Source organism: Poecile atricapillus, chromosome 2 (genome assembly GCF_030490865.1).
Source record: "Poecile atricapillus isolate bPoeAtr1 chromosome 2, bPoeAtr1.hap1, whole genome shotgun sequence".
Lineage (NCBI taxonomy): Eukaryota > Metazoa > Chordata > Aves > Passeriformes > Paridae > Poecile > Poecile atricapillus.
This window is the reverse complement of record NC_081250.1, coordinates 74278951-74302938: the sequence shown is the minus strand read 5'-3', so window position 1 is coordinate 74302938 and position 23988 is coordinate 74278951.

The following is a 23988-nucleotide window of genomic DNA, read 5'->3' as shown; positions in this document are numbered from 1 at the left end:
ATTCGTCTGTTGGATCCCTAATGGTGAAATTATTGAAAAAAATATTTGCTACTTAGAATTCACCAGTATGTATTTTCTTAGTGTAATTTTAAATGTTTCTTTTTCTTGTAAAAACTAAATAAGGGGAACTATTGAATTGGTGAGAATTATCCTGCATTAGACTATGGATCCAATTGCAGGGAAAAAAGTTGGATATTTTTCCTCTTCTAAGTTGGTAGATGTTTATGGCTATGAAGAGAACTGGACCAAGGAACAGAAAGATCCTAAGTTCTTGTGCTGGCTCTGGCTGGGACAGACCAAATTTATAGCATGCAGCTATTGCATATATTATATATATATATATATATATATATATATATAAATATATATATATTTACATATATAAATATATATATTTGTTATTTATTCTGAAAACTGTTAATAACACAGGGATGCTTTAGTTACTACTGAGCAGTAACTAAACTCTGTGTAGGAGTTAAGGCCTTTTCTCTCTCTTACCCCACCCACCAGGGAGCAGGCTGTGAGCATGTAAGACTATGAGGGGTCACAGCTGGGACAGCTGACCCCAACTCCAGGGACACTCCAGACCATACAATATCAATTTCAGTATATACAGCTGGAATAAACAGGAAAGGGGTGATGTTCAAAGCAATGGTCTTTGCTTTTCCAAATAGCTGTTATGTGTGGTGGAACTGTGTTTTCCTAGGGATGGCTGAACACTTGCCTGCCTGTGGAATGGAATAATTCTTTAACACTTATGTTAAAGAATTAATTCCTTGTTTTGCTTTGCTTGTATGCACAACTTTTGCTTTCCCTATTAAACTGTCTTTATGTCAACCTATGAGTTTTCTCACTTTTTTCCTTCCAGTTCTTTCCCTCCAGATGGGGAGTGAGTAAGTGGCTGTGTGGTGCTTAACTATGCTAAATTATGACAAGTCTCCAGTACTTCAGTACCTTAAATATTTGGGGATTTTCCTTTGCTTTTTTTTTGCTTTTTTTTTGACACTCTTTTGTAATGAGTGGAAAATTAATTAATTAATTAATTAATTTTCCTCTTTCTTTTGACAGGACCAACCAGTTCACTGCCTTTCTAAATTAGATATTTCCTTAAAATTACAAAAGGTCTGTGGAGTGAGAGAAAAGAAAATGCTTCCATTCTTTAATGAAAAAAAAAAAAAGTCATGAGAAGTGCTCACGTAAAGAAGCAGATGTCTGAAATTGAGATATTTGAGAAAAAAAATAGGAGTGGGACTTTTTAAGGGTAAAGAAAAGAGGAAAAAACAGTCTAGGTTTTAGGGAGAGGAATAAAAAGGTAAAAATAATTTGGATATTGGGAACTGAAATTTAATACAAGTGGATGATCTGAAGTTTGTTAGAGCAGAAAGAAGCAATGGAAACATATGCATGGAAGTGAAATAGCCTAGGAGAAATGTCTGGAGGGAAGAAGTTATTAGTGTTGTTGGGTCACAGCATGAGTCTGTCAGATGTCACAGTAGGAGAGAAATAAAGGAAAGTGTGTTTGTACTTGAGGAGCTGGAAAATGAAATATGTGAGCTTCTAGAGTTATGAAGAAATCTCTTATACAATGTAATAAGCAAAATTGTTCTATCCTGCTGTATTTTATTGCAAAATTGTTCCATCCTGCTGTATTTTATTAAGGATCATATATATGCTCTAGTGAGCACTTTCATCAGTATTGTGATCCTCCCAGACTTACTAACAAAGCAAAGGGATACCACCCTTCCTTGAACAAACAACATGCTGTAGGGTTGTAAAGACTTTCAAGATGAACAATAATAAAAAAAAACAAAACATTTTTGTTCTATGATTTTTAAAATAATTCTGAATTATAGTCTAGCCTGTTACAATTCATTGAGTCACCAGTCCATCACTTGTCCAGATGTTGAAAATTAAAAGTTAAGGTAGCATTTATTTCTTTTTCTGTTAGATGTCAATGATATCAGAACGCAACAGGAAAAAGAATGTTCCAAATCAAATATGCAAAGAGGTTATACAGAGACAATAACTACCTATTTGAATCCGGTAATCCAGTCCTCATGCCTTTCATGACAGATATTACAGGTAGCAGTTCAACAAACTGGAAAGAATCTGCATTTGTGAAAATTTAGATCAATGTTTTAGATTCTTTGCTAGTAATTTTTGTTGACATTGTATTTGATTGCTTTACTTAAAATTCAAATTATTGTCAAATTAAAAAAATGTCTGAGAATTGTCAGCAATAAGTTCTTTTTTTATCTTCTTATTAGTATTAATCAAAATAGAATACACTTTTCAGATCTTGGTTAATAAAATGTCACTTACATTGGAATTGCTCCTGAATAAATAAATGAAAAAAAAATTAATTCTAGTGGACTAAGGTATTCAAATATATTTTGATGATTGAGGAGTAAGTATACTGATGGAAATTACACAATCCAACAAGTTCATGCAGATGCTGTATGCACTGGTGACTATTACATTCCTACTAAGGCTTTAATTCATGGATAAGAAAAAAATAATCCCATGTTAATTTTTCATACAATAATTCACCATGTACAATATGATTCTTTACTCTGTTCAAAGTTTAAAAACTTTTTCAGCATACATTTCAGTTAATAATCTCTTAAGCAGCCAACGAGTCCAGGTTAAGCATTGACTTTCTAACTCTTCTGGACCAAGTGAAAATAAAAACTTTATATGAAAGTTAAATAAACTAATTCTGGTTGAAAAAAATGTTTGAGTTTAGAACGTAAAACATCTACTTCAGTATTATATTACTCAAATGAAGGTAGAACTTAACTTCTAATGTAAGATATGGCACCACTTTCAATGAATAAAAAATTTTAAACTGTAGGTTCTTCCATCTAAGATGGCAAAGCTGTTTTCTTAGTACTAATTATATGCATCCAATCCCCTGCCATTCAGTCATATTTCCAAATCCCAGGTTTCCTGGTTTTATGTGTTTATTTCTTCTTGAAATTTGGAGATGTTAAAAAACATACAGCTTTAAAGACTTTCAGCAATTTGGGCTATGGCAGCTTAAATCTCAAAGTTTATACATCCCACAATTACTCTTGGAAGAGGTCTTCTAAAATGTCACTTCTCGTGTAGTTTAAAAAGGTCTCAGAGCTTAAATTTTCCTTCTCCAGCTGTGACTTGAACATAGACGTTTTTCTTTAATATTTTATTATATGCATTATCATATTGAGAAAAAAAAGAATCAGTAGATAAGGATAACTAATATATCCTACTGTGCTATGAGGTGCAAATAAATAAGCTCAAGGCTGCAATGAAGAGCTTGCAAAGATCTTTGCAGTTGGAAATTTGAAGCAAGAATAAATGTTTCCTTTATACAACATTTAAGCTTGTAGTTATGTTCCCTTGTTACCATCAGTAGGAAAGGAAAAAGTAAAGATTCTGTTCTCATCTTCCAATTACATGATAAAGATGCTGAAGACAGCCCCTTGAGGCTTGTTGAATTGCTACTTAGCCAAAGGGCTAAACTAACACTAAGATTTTTACCTCTTTTTTTTTTTTTTTAACCAGTAGAATGATTTAGATGTCAGTTCACATGAGAGAAGTAATTTTAATTTGATTTAATGAGTCATGATACTCAAAAGCTTTAACTCTGGCATATTTAAGAGAAAATAATGCTTTCAGTATCTGTTACTAGAGTTATTTATTTGCTCAAACTGTGAAGACTCATTTTTATCTGAATCTTCTCATCTCAGCAAGAATGTGGTCATTACAATGTTTGCTGCACGCTGATAATATACCAGACTATTTGTACGCCTTCAGCTGAGATGTGAGCAAAATGCACCACTCACACATTTATGTTCCCTCTTAGCTGGCAGAACTTAATGATACCTGCTTCAGTCTCATGATTGCTAATGAAACAGCATGAATTCTGCATTTCTTATGTCAAGCCAACTTGATGCAATGCTGGTATTCTTCCTTCACTCTAACTTTCATGTGAAATGTATTTTTTACAAAACAAATATATCACAGAAGGCAGCCAGAATAGCTGCAGAAGAAAAAAAAAACTCAAGGAGCTCAAATATATACTTTATTATTAACTCTTGTTTTGACAAAGCCAAGTGGTTTTGAATGAGAAGGAGGAGGAGGGAAATACAATTATTTATCACAAAAAGATTTCCTCTAATAGTGTTTGCACTTAAAACCTCTGTTCTGTGTAGGTTTAAAGCTTTTGTCTTCATGTACTCCTTGTTGACAAACATTTTTTTCTTTTGATCTTGTTCTGTGATCAGTCATAAGGTTGCTAAACAAAGCATATAACTAGTAAGGTCACATTGAAGAATTAGTTTTACAGGCAGTAGCTAAATGCTTGTTGACCTTGCACAAAAGAAAGTAGGAAAAGTTTTTTCATTAAATGAAAAAAATGTGTGGTGCTGTGGAAGATTATCTGCAAACATATTCTTACCATTTCTCCAGTTATATTTTCAGTAAAAGGAACACTTGGAAAAGATGGAAAGTGGTTGACTGTGGAAATGAGTACAACATAGCTAAGCAAAACTGAAATGACTGTAGTACTTCTATTACTATTTACCTTCCTACATGATTTGGTACAAACTCAGATGTGATGTGTGAGAGAGAAGATTTTATTTGTATATTAAATAATAACCAAGAAATTGTCAGTATTAACCAAGATAAAACTTCTAATAAAAACAAGTTACATTCCCTGAAAGTACAAAAATTATTGGTTAAAAACAATCATCATGTTTTTAATACAATGGGTATGACTACCACAAAATCCCTTTGATATCCATGCTTGCAGAATTACGTATGTAGAATATGCTTCATAGTAAATATCTGAAAATATCTCCAAATAGCTGCAACTTTTTACTCAGAAGAACCATGAGTTAATTGAAATACCATGAGGTATCTGAAACATGAATTAGTTTATAAGTTTTTGTGACACAATTAGGCTCATAATAAGGCTTAGAGCAGTACAAAAGGTACCATTTACATAATATGTTCTGAATAAATACTGTCCTGATAATTAACTCATGAACATACAGGTCCAGCAAACAATTACTTTTTAATATGGTGGTTGTAAGCATTCTCCACGATGTAATATGCAACAGTTTTTTCTTGACATCTATAATCAGAGATAATTTCTTGTAATTAAATTTTAATGCCGCTAATATACCTACATGATAAAAAATGTATTCATTAAGTATGCCAAGACCACAATGTTGATGGAAATAATATTGAATAATTCTATCAGACAAATTTGAGACAATAAATATAATAAATAATAATATTTATTTATTATATATTAATATATAATTATAAATAATAATAAATCAGAACTAGATACATCCTTACATAATTTGTTATTAAATTATTAATGAAGTTACCTCTTCCTGGATGAGAAGGATGCCAACCCATGAGGTAATTTTATTCAACAGAGATCACTTTAGTATATCTTGTTAGAATTCAATTTCAAATCTTATTCTGGAGCCAATAACTTCATCTTGATCTGGCAGAATATGACATACATTTATAACCTCGCATTTTCAACAAAGGATAGAGATCCATTGGAAATATAGGAAAAAAAGGAGAAAGTTAGAAACTCTGTAAACTGATGCAGGCATGCACTAATTAAAGTTCTTTAGCCTAATGAATAGAAGTCTTGATCAGGAAGAGTATTGCAAAATTTTAAATGCATGAAGTTGTCTGGTGCAAAGCTTTGCTTTTTTTGTTTCTGCTCACATAAAAAGTAGTATGCTGAAAAAATTAGTTTTAAAGATAAATGAAAAAATTCCATAGTTTATTGCATATTGTATTTAAGATTTTCATTTGGGACCTAGGAAAATTCCAAGATTTACTACTGGACTCACTTCTTTTAAAACCTTGTAAAAACTACTTAAAGCCCATGTTAAAGAATGGAAAAATAGACGTGATCTGTATATAATTCATCTCTGAAACTCATTTCTTCAGGAAACTACTTGACACAAACAGAAATTATTAAAAATAAATGTGCATTTAATGGAATGCAGTAGCTTCACAAAAGTTCATTTAAAGTCGTGTTTCTGCCAGGATATAGGTGATGACTCTTACAGCCAATCCTGTTGTCTTTGCAATTTACAAGAGATTAACTACCAAACACAAGAGTTTCTTTTCTTTTACACTGAAGGCAATACAAGGAAAGAGTCTTCTGAGTAGCACTACTGGATAAAGTGTTTTTTCCTTTTTTGAAGGTGTTAAAAATATACAATAGAACATAAAGAGAACATGTAATCAACAACTTTTTTTTCATACATTAAATCATTAAATCATCAGAAGAACACTTCTGACTAAAGCCTGAATGATTCTGCTCTTAGAACTGACATCTTAGAACTCTTGCACATGACAAGATACTGTGTGTTAGCTGATGGGACTATACAAGCAAAATTTTGCACAAGCTAAATATTATGTATAACAAATATTGTTGAAATGAGAGTAACTGACTGAAATGAGAGGAACATGTTAAGATCTTTCAGGGAATCTAGGTTATAACTTCACAGTGGTACACTAAGAAAAAATGCTACTCAGCTCAATTTTATTTAACAGAGCTATTTTATTTCAGTAGCACATTATTGAAAGAATACCCAAAACCAGCCTGGGCAATGGTATAGCAATCTAAGGAAGCAAATAAGAAAAAATACTTTTTGGTACAACTGTAAGTGAATAACTGATGCCTTACTGTTTTCTAGTGTTGTGGTGCTCTTTTCCGCTCCTTAATAGAAATAACCAGCAGAATTAAAAGGAAGATTTGTGGAAGAATTGTTTGTTTTTATCATGTTACTTAGAGCACATCTTTTGTAAGCTATAAAGAAAAACACCCAAAAAGAGTACAAGAGGAATTTTGATAATATTATCTCTGTGAAAACTAATGAAAATAAGAGTTGGAATTCAGTATGGAAACCTCAACTCTCTGACATCAGAAAAAAAAATAAAAAATTGGAGCACTAGTTGAAGAACTCTGCAACAGGAATATGAATAATTTACAATATTTTCCAAGAATAAAAGAATGGCAAAACCCTAAAAGCTGAAATTCAGCTGACACTGAAATTCACACAGCAGGATTGCATCCTGCTCATATCAGTTCAAAATCTAGGGCTAGAAAAGGGAGTACTTCAGTGTTTGAACTTGAAATATGATAAGGACCCTAGGAATAAGAACTGTAGATGCATGGACTTACTGCATAAGCTTTCTCCCAGAAGCAGTGTACATAAAGATTTTAGAGAATGGTTTCATAATGATCTGATAAAAGTAAAAGTTTCTAGTGTTGAGGAACATTACTATTTAATGCTTTTATTTAATAGTAAGTTTAAGTACATTTCAGCAGGTAATCTGAATACTAACGTCATCTATCTCAATCTTAAGTGCTTAATGCAAACTTATTTAAAAAGTCAAGACTGTAGTAAAAAAATCAAAAAAAGCAAGTGGAGAAATACTAAAAGACTTTGAGGTAGGATGTAGCTGGAGTTTGCTGAAAAATATTTAAAATTATGAATTTGTTATTTACTTTAAGACAGTGGTACATAAACAAATTTTGTAATTGTGCTGAAAGATTGGCATTTGACAGTTGGACTCAATAAAAGGATCAAAGTTTTTGTAGAATTAAGCCATCGTTTGTACTGTGTTTTGGTTTTTTTTTTTCCAAGTGTCTGCCTTATTTATCTAATTTCTGTGCACTGTCACTCAATATTATCTTTCCTGAAAGATTTACTTCTGCCATCCTACCCCTGCTTTGGATTTAAATGTAAATGAACCATGTACTTCTTTTTTGTTTCAAGTTCACCAGTCAAACTTGAGGTAAACTGATTGTAAATAAAAGTAAATAAATTTTATTTCACTGTTCGATGTAGTGATCAAAAGACATAGTGATCTATATATGCTGATGTGCAGCTTTCCATGCCCACCCCAGTCATGTAATTTTTCAGGCTATTGGGTAGGTCACTGATAATTAAGGCATGACAGATTTTAAAACTGCATGTAAAATGCAATTTAGAAAATTATGCTTTTTGACCTAATAATGTTACATGCTGCTTTATCATTTTAAATGTTTTTGTTGTCTAGCAAATGGACATAAATGAGCAATTTAACAATACATTGAAATATTTTGTGCATGATGGTTTACTTCATCTGTAAATTGAAATGTCAGAAATGTTTCTACTGCACATTTTCAAAAGTCACAAGTGATTTATTTTAGCTCTTATTTAAAAAGCTAAAAATGAACAATATATTTCTGAAAGATATGAGGATGCAGCAAAATGCTTGTTTAAGCAATATCAGCAGTTTCATGGATTTGGCAGATCTTTGCAGTCTTCTGTGTCTTTCCTGCTTTATTTTATATCTTTATTGATATCAGTGGAATATATTGTGAAAAACTGCAGAATTCTGTTTATGAACTCTGATTAAGATTATTAATTATAGAATGGGTTGTGTTTGAAGGAACCTTCAAGACCATCTAGTTTCAATTCCCCTTCTGTGGGCAGGGACCCAGGTTTCTCAAAGCCCCATCTAACCTTGCCTTGAACACTTCCAGGAGTGGAACACTGACAAGTTCTCTGGGCAACCTGTGCCAGCATCTCACCACCCTCACAACGTAGAGTCTTTTTCAAATATTTAATATGAACCTACTCTCAGTTTGAAATCACTGCCCCTTGTTCTATCACTACATGCTCTTATAAGCAGTTCCTCTTCAGATTTCTTTTAGGCCCTTGCTGGGGACCCCACTCTGGATACAGCACTCCAGGTGGGGTCTCACCAGAGCAGAGTAGAGGGGCATAATATTCCCCCTCTTCCTGCTGGCCACAATGCTTCTGATGCAGCCCAGGACACAGTTTGCTTTCTGGGGTGGGAGTGCTTCTCATCCCCCAGCACCACCAAGTCCTTGCAGAGCTTCTCTGGATTCATTCATCCCTCAGCCTGGACTGACACTGCAGGTTGCCCTTACCCAGGTACAGCAGGGTGCACTTGGCCATGTTGAACCTCATGAGATTCCCATGGGCACAATTCTCAAGACTGGCCAGGTCCCTCTGGATGGCATCCCATGCTTGAGGTGTGTCAACTGCACCCCTCAACTTGGGGTCATCTGCAAATTTGCTGAGGGTGCATTTTGTCCTTTGTCTTATGTCTCTGATGGAGAAACTAAATAACACCGGTCCCAAAACACACTCCTGAGGGGCACCTGTCATCACTGATGTCCATCTGGACACTGTCATCAGTGTTTTGTATGGATATACACCAAGTTAGTATTTGCAATTAATACATCGAGCCCTTTGCTTCTTTGCTGGTTTTTTTTTTCATTTTGTTTTGTATTTTTTTCTTCAGACAAGTCTTTGGAAGCAGCTCGGAAAGGGGATGGTTTAGAGCTAGCGGAAGAGAGCTGTTGTTGTAAAGCTCCATTGCTGACCTCCATTCTAACCAACAAGCTGTCTCCATTTAAGGGGAAACTGTTTTTTCAAGGGGAGATTGTCAACAAATTGATTAAATCTAGTAATGATAACATCAGGTTGCCAATCAAGCAGAGGCAGAGGAATGGCAAAAAGGACTGGAAATGGATCTGTGATCATCTGTCATGTTCAGCAGTTAAGGCTGAGGACCACCATCTGCATCCAGAAGAGAGCTGAGGAGGGAACCCTAGAACAGCCACAATACCAGTACACACACTGTTGGGCATGAAGCCCTTTGTCCTAAAAGGGTCTTGCATTTTTGCCATCAGGTGAAAGAGAATAAACATGTTCCTCACTAGCAAACCTTCAAATGGCTACTGCAGGATACTCCACCATACTTACGCTGTTAGTCTTGTACCTTTATTTGTTAAGTTTCCAGGTAATTCTACGTAGTTGTTTGGTTTGCATCAAAGATAGTGGTGCTAGGTGCTGTGGGAAATATTTTATAATTATGTCCATTTCCAGCTGTCTTAAACTTCTGCCTTCTTTGTTCTAATTCTTACACATAACTTAAGTTTTCCCACACACATTTCCCACCCCACCATCCAACCCCTTTGTTAGTTCTCCCTCTCTATCTCCTTGATAGACCTCCTGTAAGTCTAGGATCCGTAGACCAGTATGAACCAAACATGACATCAACTGAATGAGTGCAACAGTCATGTCAATCCCAGAATAATATTCTGATGGATCATAAACAGTGGTATTGCCAGAAAAAAATGCAATTTGCATTGATTTGTCATATAGTGAGTAGTTAAACTGAGTGTATAATAAGTGAGCAAGAGATGTTTTCTCAGGAAATGCAGCTGACAGGAGGATGTGAAATAATCTTCGGAAGGAAGTGCTAATTTTTTACACACTTATCTCCATTTTTCCATCATCTGCAACTCTAGGATCCAATTTATAGCTGACATTACTGCTTGCCATCCAAGTTTTACTATAAAAATAAGCAGTTTCCATTTTTTTCCTTAGCTGCTATATTAGATCAACATTAAATGTAAATGTTTTGTGGACCCACGGAAATATGAAACAACCACAACTTTTTCTAAGCTGATCCCCAAGCCTTTTTCTTTATTTTAATGCACAGATGTAGCATATTGCTTTTATGTACATGAGTTGTTTAATTTAGTTTAATCCCAGGGAGAAATTTTTAGATATAATAAAGAGAGACACTCGCCATTTATGATTGTAGATTTAAACCCTACAAAATTTTCAGTTCAAGATACAGTAAATATATATTAAAAAAAAAGTGTGATAAAAGTATAAGTATTAATTTTTCTTGATTCTTATCTGAGTAGTGAGTTGAATCTGGCCAGTGGCCAAACACCCTCACCACCTCCTGATCACTTTCCTCTCCATTGGGCTGGGATGAAAATCAAAGTGATAGGTCATGGACTGGGAAAATGACAGTTTAATAAAGAATGAAAAAGCTGTGTTTGCAAGCAAAACAAAATAAAGAATTGATTCACTATTTCCCATCATCAGGCAGATGTCCAGCTACTTCTGGTAAGCAGGGACTCTGCACCTGTAAATGTTTCCTCTTAGGAAAAGAGCAGAGTTTTAGAAGTCCTGCCTTCCTTCCCCTTTCCCTAAGCTTTTGCTACTGAACACAACATTTTATGGTTTGGAATGTCCCTTTAGACAATTTGGATCAGCTGTCCTGTCTGTGTCCCTTCCTGACCTCTTCTGCCCGAGTGTGCTTGCTTTAGGTCAAAGTGGGAAGACAGAAAGCCTTGATGTTGTGTAAATACTGTTGAGCCAAAATACTGGTGTGTTATCAAGTTTTAGCCACAAAGCACAGCATCATGTGGGCTGCTATGAAGAAACGTAACTCCATCACAGCCAGACCAGTACAGAGCATATTTTTCTGCTGAAATGCTCCAGCTATATACTTGCTCTGTAGTCGTGTCTATGAAGACAAAAACAAGAGGATGACGTTTAAAGGCAGCGGGGACAAGTGCAAATTGTTTATTCCTTCCAAATAAAGTATTCAGTAATTTTATGTAAATTTGTTTTGAGTATATTAATCATACTCTTGCTATGTGTTTTGCAATGCAGGATTAGATTTTGTAAATAACAGTGTCATTTACTTCACAGCTTTATAATGTATTTTCCAATGCATGTTGCATTCGTTTGCCCTTGTTAGGTATGTTATTATTTGCCTACCAGATAACATATAAATTGCTCAGGAATTTATTTCTATTCTGAGATTAAAGCATTTGTCTTATATTCTTGATCTCCAATTATTATTTATCACTTGTTCTCTATTTCAAATATATGAGAAGCAATATTTTGACATCTTTTCTTAAAGGCCATAATTACTTAGCTAATATTGTATGAGAGTAATCCCCTTAATAAACTGATAGTTTTATTTTACAATAACATTCTCTCATTTGAAACTATACCTATTTTACGATCATCTTCTGAATGCAGTCTAGTAGATGTCAGTATTATTTCACAGAAATGTTTCCTTTACATCTCTGTTGTTTTTGTAAACCTGTGAGTGCAAATATGTTTCTCTAAGAAAAATCCAGTACTGAATATTGTTCTCATGTACTGTAGAAGGAGGGGAGTTTCTTAAATTTATATTTCCACTGAAAGTAAAATAGTCATATTAAGAATAAAAAACTCCTTAAGTGGAGCAGGATGGTGTATTACAGAGACTGCCTAATTTTAATGTATTCTGTGGAATATTGGAATCATTTTACCTAGTAAATATTCTATTTTTTTAAAGTCAACTATAATTATCCATAACTAGATCTAGTGATGCTTATTTACTTTTTCAAAATCTACTGCCATTAAAGATACTCCCACTGAAAATATTCAGTTTTTATACACAATAGCTTTCAATAACCTACCATTCTCCCTCCTTTTCCTTCATGTTTAAGTTGCCAGCACTTTATGGACTGGGCTTCATAAACTCTCTATAACTGGATCTGATAGAACAGGAACAGATAGATTGAACCATTTTATTGAACAATAAAATAATTAAAAATATGGTTTAGATGCCTGAAAGTACCATAATCACTACTCAACATTTTGATTCAACGATCTCTGGATTTTCATGTCAGGTTTCTGTAGTAGGAGAAGTAGTAAGACTGAACATTACTCAGTAATAATATAGTAAGTAATTGTATGTTGGTTAAGTTATACTTTGGGAGAGATCTTATTTCATAGGAAGGAGGATCAAAGTTCAAAAATCAAAATGGGGTGAGCTCTTGTAAGCCATTGTAACCCGCTTTTCCAGAAGGGATGTATACTCAGATAGGGCAGATGGGAACATTTCTAGAAACATCTGTTGTCCATCATTCTTCTGCTCAGCAACCAAGATGCTGTTGACAAGTTGTATGTAAATAGTGCTGACAATTTGTTCAGTGTCTTTCCTGCTGTGACTGAGGTTGTTCTGGTCATACATCTATCAGATATACAGGACACTGTGGTCCTGAGAGAGTGGCTCCAACTGTTTTTTTTGGTCAATGAGCAATGGTTGTCATTAAATCAGTGAAAAAATTTCCCTATCTAGAATATATGTCTGTCTTTCAAAAGGAATTGTTACCACTTTCCCCCATTCTGTGTGAAAATGGACTTTAGTTACTGAATGTTATGCACACTAGAAAATTCTAAATTGCTTTCTATGCCTTTTTCCTCTACATTTTTTCATGACATTGGCAGATATTTCTCTACCCTTGTGTTTTAAAATTATTTTCATCTCAAGCATGTGACATACAAGTGGGAAATTATGCATACATTTTTGTATAAATGTCAGGCTTTTTAGTTTGGAAATGCTGCTATAAATTTTTTACACTGATAGGAAGGTGATTTATACCCCTTCTCAGGCTTAAAATTACATCTTCCTAATTTTTTACCCTCAATGAATCAAAAAAAATTTGATATGTGTTAGGGGGAGGAGGGGAGGTTTTTTTTTAATTATAAGTTCTCCAAATAATGAGCTAAACCACTGCATTTTAATAGGTCAGTATAGAACTGCTATAGACTGTTTAAACACCTTTATATTGTCAGTGAAAAAGAATGTTATCCTACTTAAAGACACTGGAATTTATTTATGGATTTCTTTTAAGATGGGTAATGCGTAGTTCTGTGTGACAAATAAGAAAGCTTTGAAGATTAGTTATGATTTGGTTTAGTATACTGGCATTAATGGATTGGTGGTGGGACTCCCATGGTCAAATGTGAATGAATACAAGTTTCATTGGATGGAGAGAAGAATCACAGGAAAAAAAATTATATAATGATCACTGACTGCTCCCTGAGAAGTACTGAATATACTGCTAAATTTATGTAACCTTTAATGCATATTCCAATAAACTTGTAGGAACATGTAGAATAAGAAGGACAGAAAACATTGTATTACTATAGACAGTGTCTCTATATTAAATGGTATCTAATATTTATAATTAAGTTAAATTTATGTCAATTAGACTATACTGTTATTAATGTAAATTTGCAGTGCTTCCCATTTAATGATATTAAAAAAAAAAATTGCTCCATTCAGAAAGATTTTTAGAAGGCCAGAAAAAATAATCTCAATAGTAACATAGTCCCTAAAACTTCACACCAACATCCTTAAAAAATGCACATATATGGGACTAATATATTTTTTACAAAATGCCCTGTACTTATTTACAAACTTTATTGCAAGTTGTTGAAATTTTTTAAAAAGATAAAAATTGGCTGGTTTTAGTCCAAATTTTTCTAGTTTTATTCCTCCTATTTATTTTTGTTACTAAAAGTATTTTTATCAACAACACCAGACCTACTATTTCTAAATAAAGATTAACTGGTTCTAAAATCATTCTAATAAAAAAAGGTAGAAAATAATGCTGCTTATTCTGAAGTGCCACTACATCATTGCTTTCCACCATGATTCTAATGGATTTAAAATGTCACTAAAATTATTTATTTTGCAAATCAAAAATCAATAATGATTTGGAGTACAGCTTGCAAGAAAATTAGAGGTAAAATATCAGGCACTTTATACTTTGTGACAGATATTTTTCATAAATTTATCCTTTTAATAGAGTATTTCATCACACTGAATAATAACATGTATGTGTAACAAGATACACAACAGGAATAGCTCTTGAGATGGAAGATTAATGCAGCATTATGGCTCTGTATCTTGGTTCTAAGTCTAAATGACATATGTTATAACAGGTCTGCATTCTGCAAATTTTCTGAAATAAAGAAACCATGACTTCCTATGCTTCCAGCTCCAATCAGACATAATATTTAAATTTCAATAGTAACAATAATAATAACAATAATAGTAATAATAATAAAATTGTAAAGGAGATTGAAAATAAACTACATGGAGCAGTGAAGCCTGGTTTATTAGATTTATGAATGTCATATAGTGTGCTTTCTGTACACATTTCTGTAAAATGGTACAGAATACCATGCAATAAAAACATTAATTCATTAAAGAAGGTAGAAATTGCAGTAGACATACAGCAATTTGTAAACTTATGTCTAGTAATATATCTAAAACTAATAATTTAGTTTTGTCTGGGAAGGTAAAACAAACAAACAAAAACAGCCTAACAAATAAAAACAAAAACAAAATAATAACAAAACCCACAAACAAAAACAAACCAGAAAAAAACCAAAACAGAATTAAAGTTTATTTGTGTGTGCTTCCAATTAAAGTGACTCTGAAAGATTTCACAGTTACTTTGAGAAATTCCTTTCTTCTTTTTTTACTGTTCCAAAAAACTTGTTGGCACATCTACTGCCACTCACCTGACCTCTTCAAATGACAGAGCAAAGGTATTTTTACAGTCTTTTTAAGAAACCAGCAAGTGCCTTATGTGTGTATATTGGGTTTGTTGGCTGGATTTTGATATCGTAGGGATGCAGGGGTAGCTTCTCTGAGAAGCTGCCAGAAGCAGTGTTTGTGTCTGTGACTGTGTCTGTGTGTCTGTGTGTCTGTGTTTGTGTTTGTGTCTGTGTGTGTGTCTGTGACTGTGTCTGTATCTGTGTGTCTGCGTCTGTGTCTTTGTGTCTGTGTCTGTGTTTCTGTGTCTGTGTCTCTGTAGCTGTGTTTGTGTGTCTGTGTGTCTGTGTGTCTGTGTGTCTGTGTGTCTCTGTGTCTGTGTCCAGTAGAGGACAGCTCCAGATGGCTCCTAGCAGACCTGGCCAAGGCAGACCTGATCACCAACAGTGATAGCGGCTCTGTGATAACACTTTTAAAAAGAGAAAAAAATTATTGCACCAGAAATCTGGAGCCAGAGCAGAAGGGAATGGGAATATGTAAGAGAAACAACTGCAGACACCGATGTGTTGAAAGGGTAAAGCATGAAACAGCTCTTTCAAAGTTGCTTCTGTTACTTCTGTATTCAGTTGAAAGGGTGCTCAACCAATGTTATCAACTGCATACACAGCAGCTACAGACTCTGTTGTAAATGTGGACTAAGTAAAACATTGTGATTTTATTTATCTTCAAACTTCTGTTAACATTTAAACATGGCCATGAGCTGTCACTGGCTGAGCTGAACACCTCCAGTGCAGGCACATCCTGCAGCAGAGCAGAGGTGAATTTCACAGCAAGCACAGTAAACTTCTAGAGCCAGGGAAACTGCAGGAGAGCACTGAGACTCCCATGGAGACACTGCTTGCCCTAGGGTGGTGTCTGAATGTGAGCAGAGACAACACTGACCTGCTGCTGCTCCCTCACTCTTGTATGGGGCCTCTGGAGCATGCCAGTGACCAGGAATGTGGTGAGCAGGGCATGGTGCAGCAGCTTGCTCAAGCTGGTGCAACAGAGAGGGCTTGTCTCTCATCATCCGGGACCATCTAACAGAGCCAGTGACCAGACCCAGAATTTTACGACAAAGGGCACAAAGAGGTATTTTCATCACCAGTCTCATTGCTGTACGCTTTCTCAGCTATTGTTTTGGCAGGCTGCAGGGTTCATTCTCCTGTGCACTGCACTAGCCATGACTTCAGAGGCCTCCAGCCAGATCTTTTGATGGTAGATGTAGCTCTCTAGATCTCAGGTTGCCCATCACGCCTGACGTCTCCCTGGGCTGACAATCATTCCTTTTGCAGAAGGTGTGCTGTTGTTGCTGAGTTTTGTTGTAAGGTGAAGGAGCCACAGAAGGAAGTTAGCAGGCTGTAAAGGATTTGTGAGAAAGAGTGAGAGAGAGGTAGGCTATCCTGTGAAGTGCTGCTGTCTCAGGAGTCCCAAACCTCCAATGAAGTGGAGATACAGGTGAACTCAGAACCCTGTCAAGTAGTTAGTCAAGGGTCTGCTTGAATATGAAGGCTGGAAGCTGGTCACTGCCCATACTAGGGGGAAGACTCCTACTGCTGAAAACTTAGAATCATAGATTCAGTTCCTTGGTATCAGCACAGAAGTTAGGAAGTACATGTAATTTTTATTTGAAAACTGCAAAAAACCACTGGGATCAGGATCTAAAATCTAAGTCTTCCCCTCAAGGTGATCAGTTAGTTACAAACTAAAATCCTTTCTTTTAAAGCACATAAATCTTGCATTTCTCTCAAGATCAAATACTAGGCAAGGAGAAGAAGGGATTTCTTCTCTGACTGGTTGAAGACCAAATCAAGTCTGGTCTTACTTCCTAGACAAGCAGTGCAATGAATGTATTTTTTTGTACTTTTGCAATTTGAAGACTTTATGTATTCTGAGAAAATTCAGTCAGTGTTGAGGACTTGCTATAGATCTAAGATATATCATTGCTATTTCTTTGTAACAGGAAAGGTAATTAAAATAAGTCACTGCTTGAAGATCAAAAATCAAGTAAATTTGGTTTGGGGGCTTCAAATGACGTATGGTATCTAAATGTTGCCCAACACTATGGCATTATCTATGCTGCTTCCTCAGAAAGACTGAAAGTCTCCTATAAATACCCAGCCTAGGATGCACTTGTGAAGGAGGTTGGTCCCCCGGTTATTTCCAATATAAACACCTGGATCTTAAAATGGATTAATCTGCATCCTTTCTTCCATGTTGAAAATAATTTTGTTTTAGAAACTAAAAAAAAAGAAGAAAAGGCCCTTTTTTTAATATATTCCTTAATATTTTTGCAAAGCAATGACAATTTCCATTTTCTTCACCCTGAAATGTAGGGCAGTTGAATCAAGAAAACTTACCAGACATGTTAATATCTGAAAAGACATACTAATGCTGATATAAGCTAGTTTATAAAGATAATGACTGGCATTAAATAGTTTCAAATAATTATCTAATATTCAATCTTTTGGCTTATAGGTTTTTGTTAAATTCGTAACAACTTCTTTTAAAATTATTTTAAATCGCATTCATGTAGAAGTCAGAGCAATTTTATAATATTTTATAATTTTATAAAAGTGTTAATTTCATGTTCTTTTAGAATACTAATGTTAGTTGATGATTCATTTCTTCAATATAGCCACTGTCAAGGATCTCTGTAGGAGTGAGAAGCATTGCTTACTTTTTTAAAGATTTTTTTCTTTTGCCCCATTCTTCTATAGTTCTATAGTATACAGGCTTTTAATTGTTTGATTCTGTGTATGACACAATAAAGATAAAACTAAACTGCAAAGGGAAAAGAACAAAGGAAACAATGTGTATCTATGGAAGATGGATGAAATAAGGTTATTTTTGTTTTTTAAACTTATATTTCACAGCTGATCTATATTAAACTTTAGAGCATATTCTAGACTTGATTTTGGTACATTATTCATTTTGCTTACTTTTTTCTCCACAGTCCTTTACCTTGTAAAATATTCTTACTATAATACCATTTAGTATTTAGGGAATTGGTCTTGCAGCTAAATTTGAACCCAGAGTGCTTCTTACTCTGCAAAGCATTTATGCCTGGATTTGAATATGATAGGTTTGAATTTGTTTTCTAGTTCAGACCAGGTCCATTACATCCAGATTACTTCATATTTCTGCTGTGACATTAAATTCTTTGCTGTAATGACGATCATTACTTGAAACAATTTATATAAGTATCCTTTCAGCAACACAGTTTTTAATTTCAGTAATGTATTTTTTTCCTGGAGATGAATGCCAAAGTCTTTATTTCGCTTTGTTTTATTGTCCCTGTGAAGGAAATGAAAGCATTTGGGAAATCATTACAAGTAGCCAGACATTTGTCCTAACAGTGTGAACAACAGTAAGGTTTCCATCACTTGTTCTCTTTTTGAAATATTTAGAAGAGTTTTGGGGGGACAGGAATATTTTCAGCCCAATATGGGACATAAATGGGACATAGGGCTAGTTAGGAAATACAAAATTCAGGTTATAGATCAGGACTGATGACAGTAATAAGATTCACGAAAGTTACTTATTTTCTTGCTTTGGATATATAAATGGGAGAAAAAAAAGTACTATTTTTAGAGACATAAGTCTATTTCCACTTTTTAGTAGTTGCTGGAACATGAATACTTCCTATTTCATTTTGGTATGGAGTTTTTACACATTTTCCTCTGTAAAGTTTGGTAAAAAGTATAGTCCAAATGAGTTACAATCAGATTATCACAACTGTTCCTATTGGGAAATGTACAGTGGAAACAATTTCATGCAGATCTTGTTTCAATTAAATTTCATTTTTTCCAGGAATAACTCTGAAGGTAAGAAAAAGATGGAGAAGTCAAAATGGAAATCCACAGACTGATTTAGTTCTGTGTGTCTTACTGAAGTATGATTAACAATACCGAAGTTCTCTAGAAACTTGTGATATTTCTTGTTGCCCTCTTGATGGGGAAGGGAATTCCTGTTGTCATGTCTAATTCAAATTGAATGAACCCTCCCACCAAACAAGCCATAAGGTCAACAGCTCTCTTAATAAAGATAATTTTTTGTGGGGTTTTTCATAATTTATTTAGGAAAGCACAGTTATTATTTCAAAATACAATAAGGTAGAAGCATGGTCTTTGTGAAATATTCTCTGAAAGATAAACAAAGGAACTTGAATCCAGAAAATGGATATTTAAAACTTAGAGATAATTAAACTTTTAGCATTTGTTCTAAGTCATGTTTAGAATGGTTTCAAATTAATTTTGGTGGGAGACCAGTATGATCAGAAATCTTTGATGACTTTCTTAAAGCAACAAGAATTAAGAGAACAATCTCAGCCTTCTACCTTTCAGTTCCCATTATAGCTTTTGAACCCATGAACATGTAAAACAAAATTTCTCTAAGATGTAAAAGTCATGGAATTAACTTCACAAAAAGTTGGAACAATTGGACAACTGAAAGACAAATAAAGAGGGAGAGAGCTTCTGTGACCTCCAGAACAATGCATGGCCTGTTGCTTCATGTCTGTTGATCAGGAAAGAAAATGTGGATACTTTGATAGAAATGAGTGGAAGAGGTACTGGAAGAAATACAGAAAATATAAATAGGAGGGACAAGGTCCCTATAAAATGAAGAAGAGAACTATAAGTAATTTTGTGATCTCTAGGAAATTAAGTTTAATTATTTCATATGCCTTGCAACAGCTTCTTTATTGTTAAGAAAAAAATGTACTGGAGCTGCTCTGAAAAGTGAAGTCAGTTACAAGAAAGATTTAATAAGACAGGTACCTTCCACTTCATGAGAATCATTTTATGACCCTGGGCATCCAACCATGATTTTCAGCAGTGATTAATCCTGTTGTGATCTTTATTCTTCTAATAGCCAATAGGAGATGCAAAGGACCTAATGGTCAGTAATTACTAAACACAGCCTTTGAAATGTAGAATTTTATTTTTTTATTTTTTAACTGAGAGATTATAGGTAGAATGCTTTTTCCTTGCAGCCATTGTCATGAGAAAATTAAAAAGGCTGGTTCCTGTCAGATAAACTATGTTGAGCTTTTATGTTCATTCTACAACTGTCTTGTTTAGTAATTAGGATTCTTTAATTGGTGAAATATTCCCAGGAGACATGGTTGTACATTATACTACCTACAGCTACACTTAACAGCTATCTTCCCTATGTTTTCTTCCTGATTATTTAATTTCTATAATAAATAATTAAGTAATGCTCAGATTGCCAGTGTAAGGAATTAATAGTGTAAGCTAGAAGATATAAACTTGAAGTGATGTTTGCAATATAAATGGGAAGAGAAAATAAATTACATGGGATTTCAATAAGTAAAGAATTAACAAAGAGTGAAAACATTAGTAGTGTCATCATATCTAGTCAATTATCTATCAGTCTATAAAGCTGCACTATAACTTTCTTAACTCTTATGAAGAAAAAAAAAAAATCAAAGTCATATCAAAAGTAATACATTATTAAATGGAGTGCAGTGCCGTCCTAGGTTCAGCCAGAGCAGGGTCAGTTTTTTCAGGAAGAAGGCGTGGTCAGACACAAACACTTTTTAATGCCACCTCATGGGATGAGATGCAAGGGGCAGGAGTAAGGGACTCACTCCAGGCAGGAAGAAGAAAGCAGGGTATCGTGGGGAAGAGCCAGTCAGTATTTTGTCATAGTTTTTCTATGTAGTTTCCTTCTCCTATATCTTTTGTTGTTAGTACACTTGCTGTTACTGAATTTTATCTTAGCTCATTGCTGTTTCCAGTAAACTGCTCCTATCTTGACCCCTAATTTTCACATTTTAGAGTCTCCAGTTCTCAACTCCATTCCTGGAGTGGGAAGGTGGAGAAGAACAGGTGGAGAACGTGCAAGCAGCATCTGGTTTGGAAGAGCCTTGATTGCAGAGGGCACTAACACGCAAAGAGCCATTCCTGAACCATGACAAGTACAAACACTGCAAGTGTCATCTTACACATACTGGAAGTCTGAAGTTGATGTCTAATGTTTTCTAATGCCATGCTTTTGTGTCTTTGTCATTGGGTTTTTTTAGCAATAAATTTTAAATTTTAGATTGCAAAAATGTGCTTCTGCTGTTTAGTCTCACTCAGCTGTCTTCCTGGAGTGCCACAAAAAATTCTCACAGAACTTCAATATTTCTGTAGCCTGAGTTTTGTGTATTATTTAGTATAATATTTCATATATTATATATGTCTATTTTATTTCTGCATACTTACAGGTTAATATAGAGAGAAGAAAAATTCTGTATAAATAGGTACAAAGGGAAATAAAAATTTAAAAAATCATTTAAGATGCTTAGATTGATTGTGCTTCTATTAGTTATATAGACTTTGGTCATAATTATGATGAAGTGAAACTGTTCCATATATGTTGTTGAAAAAGGTATACTCTTAAGATACTTCAGGATATTCTGAATATCTCTATTTTATTCTATTCTGGTGATTGTGCTTTAATTTTCAAGTAATTTCATTTCAATATGTAATTGCTGTATATTTGTTGAATGTGTGTAATGGAAATAAATGTATTTCCATCAACAATCTGGTTTTGGAAACAATTACTGGAGAAAAGGGTTCTTTTGGAGGATAGCTTTTAATGGAAGTTTATACCCTGAATACAGATCAATTAAGTGTTTTGGCCAAACTAAGTGAACAATATGTGCTATTCTTAGGGGAATCCCTCTGTTCCCACCTTTATAAAAAGAACCTTTGAAAGAAACACGTGTAGGATGTGTGGTGTGGAAATCTGTTTAATAACTAGCCTTGTAATCATGTACTTATTATTCAGCCACCCATTTTGCCTCTAGAGGCACAGGAAACAGGCTCCTACACATCCATTCAGGAAGGATGACATTGTCTGGAAGATTTTTGCACTATATGACACTGTATTACCATTTTCTACAAAGAAATATTGCAAAAGATTGGCTTCATTCTTAGAAACCTGGAATCTAAATACTTCTAATCTGTAATAAACTAATAGGCTTTATATAACTGTGAAATGTTTCTCAATTTTTTTTTGATTGCTCCCACTTAATAACAGAAATTTTTGCAATTGCAATTTTTGTTGCTCTTATTTTCTTCTAATTCATTGTTCTGCATGAGTCTTGTTTTTAAAAGCCTGTTTTATTTCTTCTTTTTTTTTATTAATATTAAAAGCCTGCTTTTTTCCTTTGCTCTTATTTTTCTTTTTTTGTTTATTAAAGGCATACTCTCTCATATTTTTTATAGAAAAAAGTTAGACCTGTATTTTAAACTGGAGAAAATGTTCAATTATTTTCTTATTATTATGAATAAAACATGTTTGAAGAAAGTTATTTAAAAATTAATAATCTAAGATATCTTGTAGTATAAATATTCAACAACTCTAAGGATGCTGTATGACTCCTTTATTACACATAATCACTAACATCTGTATGCTGTGCTATAGTGTTCATTGTAATAGCCTATTATGCAGTCAGAAAAGTTCATACTACATTTCCATCTTTTAAACATCTATATATCTTATTTAAATGTATTAACCATAACAGATATGTTGTACATATGTTATTTATATTGTGATAATCATTAGAAAGATTATTTCTATTATAGATATATAATTAATGTCCATGATAATTGAAATATTTTTATATTGAGAAAAGTGCACAAAGATGCCATTGTAATATACAGTCTTAGCATCAAGTCTTTTCTTACATATAATGTGTATATATATTATTTACATATAGTGTAATTTTCACAATGTAAAAATAAAAATAAAATTTTGTTTCATAAATACAGCATACACATATTTATGCACAGTGAAGGACAGTTTGAAAGAATTCCTACTAGTCAACAAAATTTAAAAGCTTCATGTATAAAGATCCATGCTATGTTTAGGTACATATTCTCACATCTAGATTTCTTCATCAGTGAGAAAATTTCCTAGCTTAATAGATTTGCTTAGTTTGGAAAAGACCTTTAAGATCATCACGTTAAACAGTTAAGGCTGCACTGACATGTCCACCACTAAACCATGTCCCTGATATCTATATGTCTTTTAAATGCCTTAGCTTCTTCAGTCCCTGCCTTGAGATCCATCAGCTCAGTAGGTGTGGGAAGAGAGGTGGCCATTGAAGACCAATGAAATGCTGTTGAGTACCTCAGCCTTCTCCTTTTTCATTGTCTTTGACCTTCATTTTATGACTGACATACCTGTAGAATGCTTTACTATTATTATTATTATTATTATTGTTATTGTTGTTGTTGTTATTGTTATTGTTATTGTTATTATTTATATATTTTCCTGAGCTCTAGCTGTGCCTTTGACTTTGTGGCTTTACTCAGCCATGCTGTTGTATTGCCTTCCTTTTCTGATTTCCTACACTATGGAAAGTATCCTTAAATATCTGCCATCTCCTGTTCTTCTCCCTAGTCTCTCAGAGCAGTTTCCCTGGGAGTCTTATTGACCAGCTCTTTGAACAGCTGGAAGTTTGCTTTCCTAAAGTTCAGGGTCCTGACTTTACCCTTTGCCCACAACTCACAGGTCTGTGCACTTCACCAGTGCATGATCACTGCAGCTCAAGCTCCCCCAAATCTTGATGTCATTGATCAGCCCACTTGCATTACAGCCATCAGGTCCAGTATTGAATCCATTCTTCTTGGGCAGTCTACTTCCTGGCATAAGAAGTTATCTTCACTTCAGCAATATCTTGGATTGCCTACAGCTTATTGTGCTATTTTCCCACAACATGTCAGGATGGTT